Source organism: Centruroides vittatus, unplaced genomic scaffold (genome assembly GCF_030686945.1).
Source record: "Centruroides vittatus isolate TY-2023 unplaced genomic scaffold, ASM3068694v2 contig_1824, whole genome shotgun sequence".
NCBI classification, from domain to species: domain Eukaryota; kingdom Metazoa; phylum Arthropoda; class Arachnida; order Scorpiones; family Buthidae; genus Centruroides; species Centruroides vittatus.
Genome location: NW_027121123.1, coordinates 2,113,778 through 2,120,138, shown reverse-complemented (window position 1 = coordinate 2,120,138; position 6,361 = coordinate 2,113,778).

The window sequence follows — 6,361 nt, the reverse complement described above, 5'->3', positions numbered from 1 at the left end:
GGAGGTGGACGTTATTGGAGGTTCGACTGTATTTTTTAAACCTTATTCATAAAAATTAAACATTAAAAAAGAATTGCTAAATAATAATTATTTGATGTTTATCTTTATTATTAATTTATTTAAAAGTTTAAGTTTTTAATTTTATTTTAGAACATTTGTCTTTTATACACTAAAATCTATTTAAAAAATAAAATAAAATAATGAAATATGAAATATTTATTAATGTATTCATTAAACATAATGAATATATTAATAAATTAATTGCAATAAATTCATTAAACAAAATCTTCATTTACACATATAATGCGCATTATATGTATATATATGTTACAAAAGGAGCAACGCCTGAGAAAAGTGGGATAAAAGGCATATAAATACACAAATAAAATCAATAAATCATAACATCGCAATAAATAAAATAAACGGAATTTTTTACTTACACTAGGCTCTCCATTATCCGGAATAAATGGACATTCAGAAATGTCATTCTGGTTAATCCGTTACCGTTCAAACCCTGCAACCAATAACAGGCAAATTTTAAAGCAAATGTGAAGAGAACAACGCATGCAATTACCTCAAGTAGTTACTAGTAATTAATTAGACACTTCAGAGAAGTGTGCTGCCATTCCTCCTCCTCCTTTTTGATCCAACAGTGGCCGAGTTGATAAAACCACAGAACACTAGTAATTGGTTCGTGGGTTAGCACCTGACAAGGATTTTTTTGGGGGGTTTCTTCGCGTGACTAACACCTAAGTAATGTGGCAATTTTTCTATGGAAAGCCCTTCTGGAAAGCATCCCAACGCCTGTGTGGAAATTTCTCCTTGGAAAAACCTCCTGGAAAGCATCCCCCTTGGCAGATAGCCCACATGTTGCGTTGCAATCACTTTCCCCTTCTTCCGGCTAACGACCTGCAAAGCGTGTGATTTCTTAATGATTCAACAATAAGCATTTCTTTGTCTTCCTGGTTAATCCTTTCCCGGATAACCGAAAATCTATTGAATTATCAAAAGAAACCGTAATTTATATTACTATCATCTTATTTTTTTACATGAAAGATTTAATTTTGAGATTGTTCTACATTTTGCACAGACCATATATCATGTAAAAGACCAAATTTTGAAAGCTCTCTGTGTCAAGGCACTGGTTAAATGCCCTGCTGGTTCTTCCTATCTGGGCTGATAGAGAAGTGTCCTCCCTAGAAGAGTACAATCTATTCTAATAATCTTCTCACTATGCTTGATTAAATCGTGTGCTAGCGTTGTACCGTGTGCTTCTTTTCTACTGGTGTAAAACTGCTTATAGTTTGTTCACGTAATCCAGAACTGTGTGCCACTATTGGTGGCTCTACACTGTAGTAGCTGTCATTTCGGATGCGAAGCCATCAGCATCTTTATTCTCTCTTTCCTGAATCTCAGCAAGTGATTGAAGAATTCCTCTTGGTTTGTGCAGTCAGTTTGGATGTCAAGATCTGTGTCGACGTAATGGTTTGTAGTGATGATAAGTCTTGCTGTACCCTAATGTCTCTGTACCGTTACCGCGAGATTGTAAGCGTTCTCATTGCTAAAAGGAAGAAACGAGGCTTTGAAGGAACAACTCTGACTTGCTGATGGCAGAACTTGCCTCCAAGCATTTAAAATTTAGGAAATGGCTTCGAGTTGCTTTGTCGTGGTTTCGAGCAATACTCCATCATCCAAAATGGCGATTGTGTATTTCATAACTACAGTATTTGTTCTGTACTCGACTTTTTGAAATTTTGAATTGTGCCTTGATTCAAAAGCTGAGAAAGAACTGACATTTTGAGGTAGAAATATAATCTTGACATTTTCCAGCTGGATATCTAGATGTGATGCAGCATCGTCAAGAAGCAAAAGCACTTTCCTGTTCAGCAGTTCCGGTCAACTCTGTCATAATTTCTCACGTCGTTCAGGCTGTTATGTTTGATTTCTATTCTGTTTCAAATTTTGTAAAGTGTAATATACTGAAATATCTTGATTAATCAGCTTTTTCAATTACCAGGACGATTTCTCTCCTTTTCCACTCATACTTGACCATAACAGAACTGTTAACCATTCTTCTTCTACTTTATTACCAAATACGATGAATCTTTGAAGCATAAAATTCTGTTTGAGAGAACGCAAAAGCACAATCCTGTTTCGGCTGCATTTAAAATATTTTCTGAAGAATAGCTGTGATAACAGGTTAGCCAGTCGTCGTGATAGTGTCTTATGATCAACTCCAGACGATTCCCTACTTGAAACTTCACCATTCGAAACTTTTCAAGCCATCCACTTGAGGCTTTGAAGTGCATGCAACGCAATTCAGATGAAAATTTGGTCTGTGTGATCGGTCTTGACATAAGAAATTCTCCTGACTTTTGATTCTGCAGATTTGACAGCGCTTTGCAGAGATCGCAATACCTACTTTGCAATTGGATTTACTGCTCGTTTTCATTATGATGCCAATGGTTAAGTAACTCTTTTTATTTCATGACAATTTTTGCAACTTGCACTTTCCAATCTTGAACACTTCTGCTAATTCTCTCTTTCGTGATATTCAATATTTCTTCCTTTTCCTTTAATGTCAATAATTTACGGGGTGCCATATTGACACTCGCAGATTCTCTCTTCAATACGGAGAAACCGCGTGTTTTGTTTTTACAACAGAATTAAGAATAGAAAAAACAAGTAGAATTTATTGTAATAGAATTTATCTAAATATCCAATCAGCGATACAGTTGCGTGTATTGGTAGAACACATCATAAGCAAGAAAAAGACTGACTTCCTTTTCTTTTGCTAAGGTTGAGTTTCTGGAATCGATTTGACTATAACTTCAAAAACTCCAAACGATAAAGTTAACTGTCCGTTTAGAGAGGTTGAGACATCAACCGAAGTGCATTCATTATGTCGGTGTCCGTTATAAGCTTGTCCGCTTAGGAGAAATTAATTGTAATGAAATTACATACTTCCTTCATACCGGACTTCGAAAATTATCTTTTATGGAGGGTGTCCGCTTTAAAAAGGTGTCAGTTAAGAGGGTTTCACTGCATTTGAAAACGATAAGGCGCAACCTAGAGTCAAATTTTTAAGCTAATAAGGATGTTCACTAAAAAAATGCGATCACGTCATTTATGAGTCATTTTTTTACTTTTCCGGCTGTTATACATAACGGAGGGAAAGTATAACGATCTGTCAAAAGATGATCCCCAGGATTTTTACATTTTTGGACTCAGAAAACTTTCAAACGTCGAGAAATGCAAAAAACTTCGGGATTTTTTTCTGTAAGTATGGATGTTAGTGTCTGTGGAGGGAGCACGATTTAGTTCACCCTCTTTGAAGCTTAATAACTCCTGTGCTTTTTGTCAAAAATTTCTGAAATTTGGCAAGGAGATTTGTTTATTGGAGGGATTGATGCTGTTAAATTTTGGTGGTTAAAGGTCGAGGGAGTGGGGAGATAGAAGGGAATCGTGTATCATCTCGAGTGGGGTCGAAATTAATTACTCGTTACTAGCATTTACAATGTTTTATAAAACCCATCACTACCCTAAAAAATAAGCTTTCTGCCATTTTATAAAAGTTAAAAATATAAAAATATTTTTAAAATAAAATATGATAACAGATGGCACTACCAAATGTTGCAGAGAAAGTTAAGCAACTCTTTACTGGAATATTTTATTTATGTGATTTATTAATGTTTATCCATTTATTTATGAATTTATTTTCCTTCCTTCCAACCAAAAAGTTTACTTGATTGTATCAGTAATTGAGCAGATAAAATTTAATTCTATTGAAATATATATATATTAAAAAATATATAAATATATAAATTATTCACTCTAAAAATAAATATTGTTTTGTTTCTCTGGCAACGAAAATTCTATTTTTTTTAAACGTTTAAATTGAAAATCAAGCTGAAATTCTTGAAGTATTCATGCATTTTGACCTTTAAAGCAAGGACATAAAAATTGTAAAGAAAATTATATTTAGAAATAACCTTTAGAATTAATAACAAAGTAATTAAAAATAATTGACTAAAAATACTTGACTTCATGCAATAAAAAAATATCATAATAATAATTCTTAATGTGTTATATAAATTTTAATTGAGTAATTAAACTCTTACAAAAATAAATAATTTTATATTAATTTAAGCTAAATTTATTTATATTTTATTTTTTTAAATACAGACAAAAAATCTTTCGAACGACGGCCACTAACGAAAACATTAAAAAAAAAAAAATGGTCGCTGTTCGAGGGTGGCCGTCATTCGAAGGTGACCGTTATTGGAGGTTCGACTATATTTAATGTATAAATATTATTATGAGTTTAGAATAATTTTAATTTTGTTAATTTATCGCCTAAAAGAAATTAATAAAAATTTCTTGTGATAAATAGTGAAAAAATACATTTTCATTAATTTTATTCGCATGTTTCTAAGGCTTTCGAGAAGAGGTGAAGCGTAGTATGTGATTGAACTAGGATCCATCTCATCCCTCTTACGTATTGTATATAATTGAGACATGTTCTTTAAAGTAAAAATTTATTCATAATTTTCATAAAGAAAATTGATCAAATTCATTCATAAAACCGATAATGTCTTATCATTAATCATGTTGTGATGTTAAGTTAACGGGATGAAAAATAAATGAATATTTATTGTAATTGTACCACATCTATAATAACAATAACATGGAAATGGTTTGGCGATTTAATAGCTTTTAAAAGTTTTTATGCACCGATAAATTAATTTTATTTAATGTGTTTTGCATTTATTAAACGTTTATTGGGTTTAGATTGCTGTGGATGATTTTCAACAGTTTTTTCTTCGAAATTAATAGGAAAATTGCATAAGAATAAGCACCAGATAGTATTATTGGTATTGTATCTATACAATATCAATAATTTTGGAGGCCACATTTTGCACGGGTGCAAAAAATTCGACAAAAATTATTGCTGAGAAAATTATGAGCTTATGAAATGAAAAAATGATGTTGAATTAAATTATTGTGACTAACCAATGGTCGAATGGATAAGACCACTGAACAATGGTTTGGGCTTGAACAACGGGCAGACCACTCACGTGTCTATCACCTAAATAAGTAGCAGTTTGTCATAGAAAGTCTTGTCGTTAGGCATCTCCCTTGGTCGTCCATGTGTTGCTTTACCATAACCAAATAAACCAAACCAAACCTGTGGGCACTCACAGTTGTGTAGGCTCCTATAACTACTAACGCCAATGCAAATTCTACGTAGAGTTTTTACATTTAATTTATACAATATTTATAAATATATGGGTGCTTGTTTGTGTTGACCGAGGCAGTTACAATCTACAGGAATCAAATCCAGGTGAGTGATGAACTCCAGAAAATTTTATTAGCAGTCTCTCCAAGATATGCCGATGCTCCGTCCTTCATCACGCGATCTTTCTCATTGTGGGCCTGATTGAACCCATATGATAGGCGTGAAAAAAATCATCTTATTGCCCACAAAGAGAAAATAGCCAAAAAAATTAATTGCCTAATGGTGAAATTGTTTATAAATATTACCACAAGAAGTGTAAATAAAGCATTCAAAATGGATGTATTATTAACATTTGACGTATTAAAATATTCTAAATTTAATCTCAAACATTTACATGAAAATCCTTGTCTTTACATTCGATATAAAAAGAATATTCCTTTCATATGAAAGAAGCACCGAATAGCATAACAGCTAGACTAAAATAAACATTTATATTGTTATCTGTTCTTCAAATTTACAATTTATGGAAGGGTGAGATGATTTATATAATCTTTAATAAAATCTTTGCAACGATAAATCAAGGAATGACAAGATATGAATGATATCGTTGCTATAACTATCAGTCATCAAGTTAAATGTGGAAAACGTGCTGTAAAAACGTATTTATTTGCTTTTATGTATTTATAATCAAATTATAATCGATTTTATTTTATTTCCATTTTACAAGTGAACTAATAAAAAAACTGCTTGGGTTGTTATGAAAATTAGTGCTAACCAAGGCCAGATGTGCACATAAGCTAAGAGATATGCAGCCTTATGAGTCTACAGCTTAAGACCTCACATTTTTACATGAAAAGGGCCTGTTAAATGTTATAGTTTAGGGCCACAAGAAGTCCAAATTCAAGTAATCTTATCGTATTTATCAGAAACAATACCAAGTTATAATACAGTATTCGAAAATAATTAAGTAATTCTTAAACAGTAATTCAATAATTGATTTTATTGTTGAATAGTTAAACGATAACATTGATTTGACTTTACATCTTTACTAATTAATGTTAAATTGAAAATGAGTGCTCAGAAAGGAAATAGATGGAAATATCTCAGGAGTAAAACTCAAGA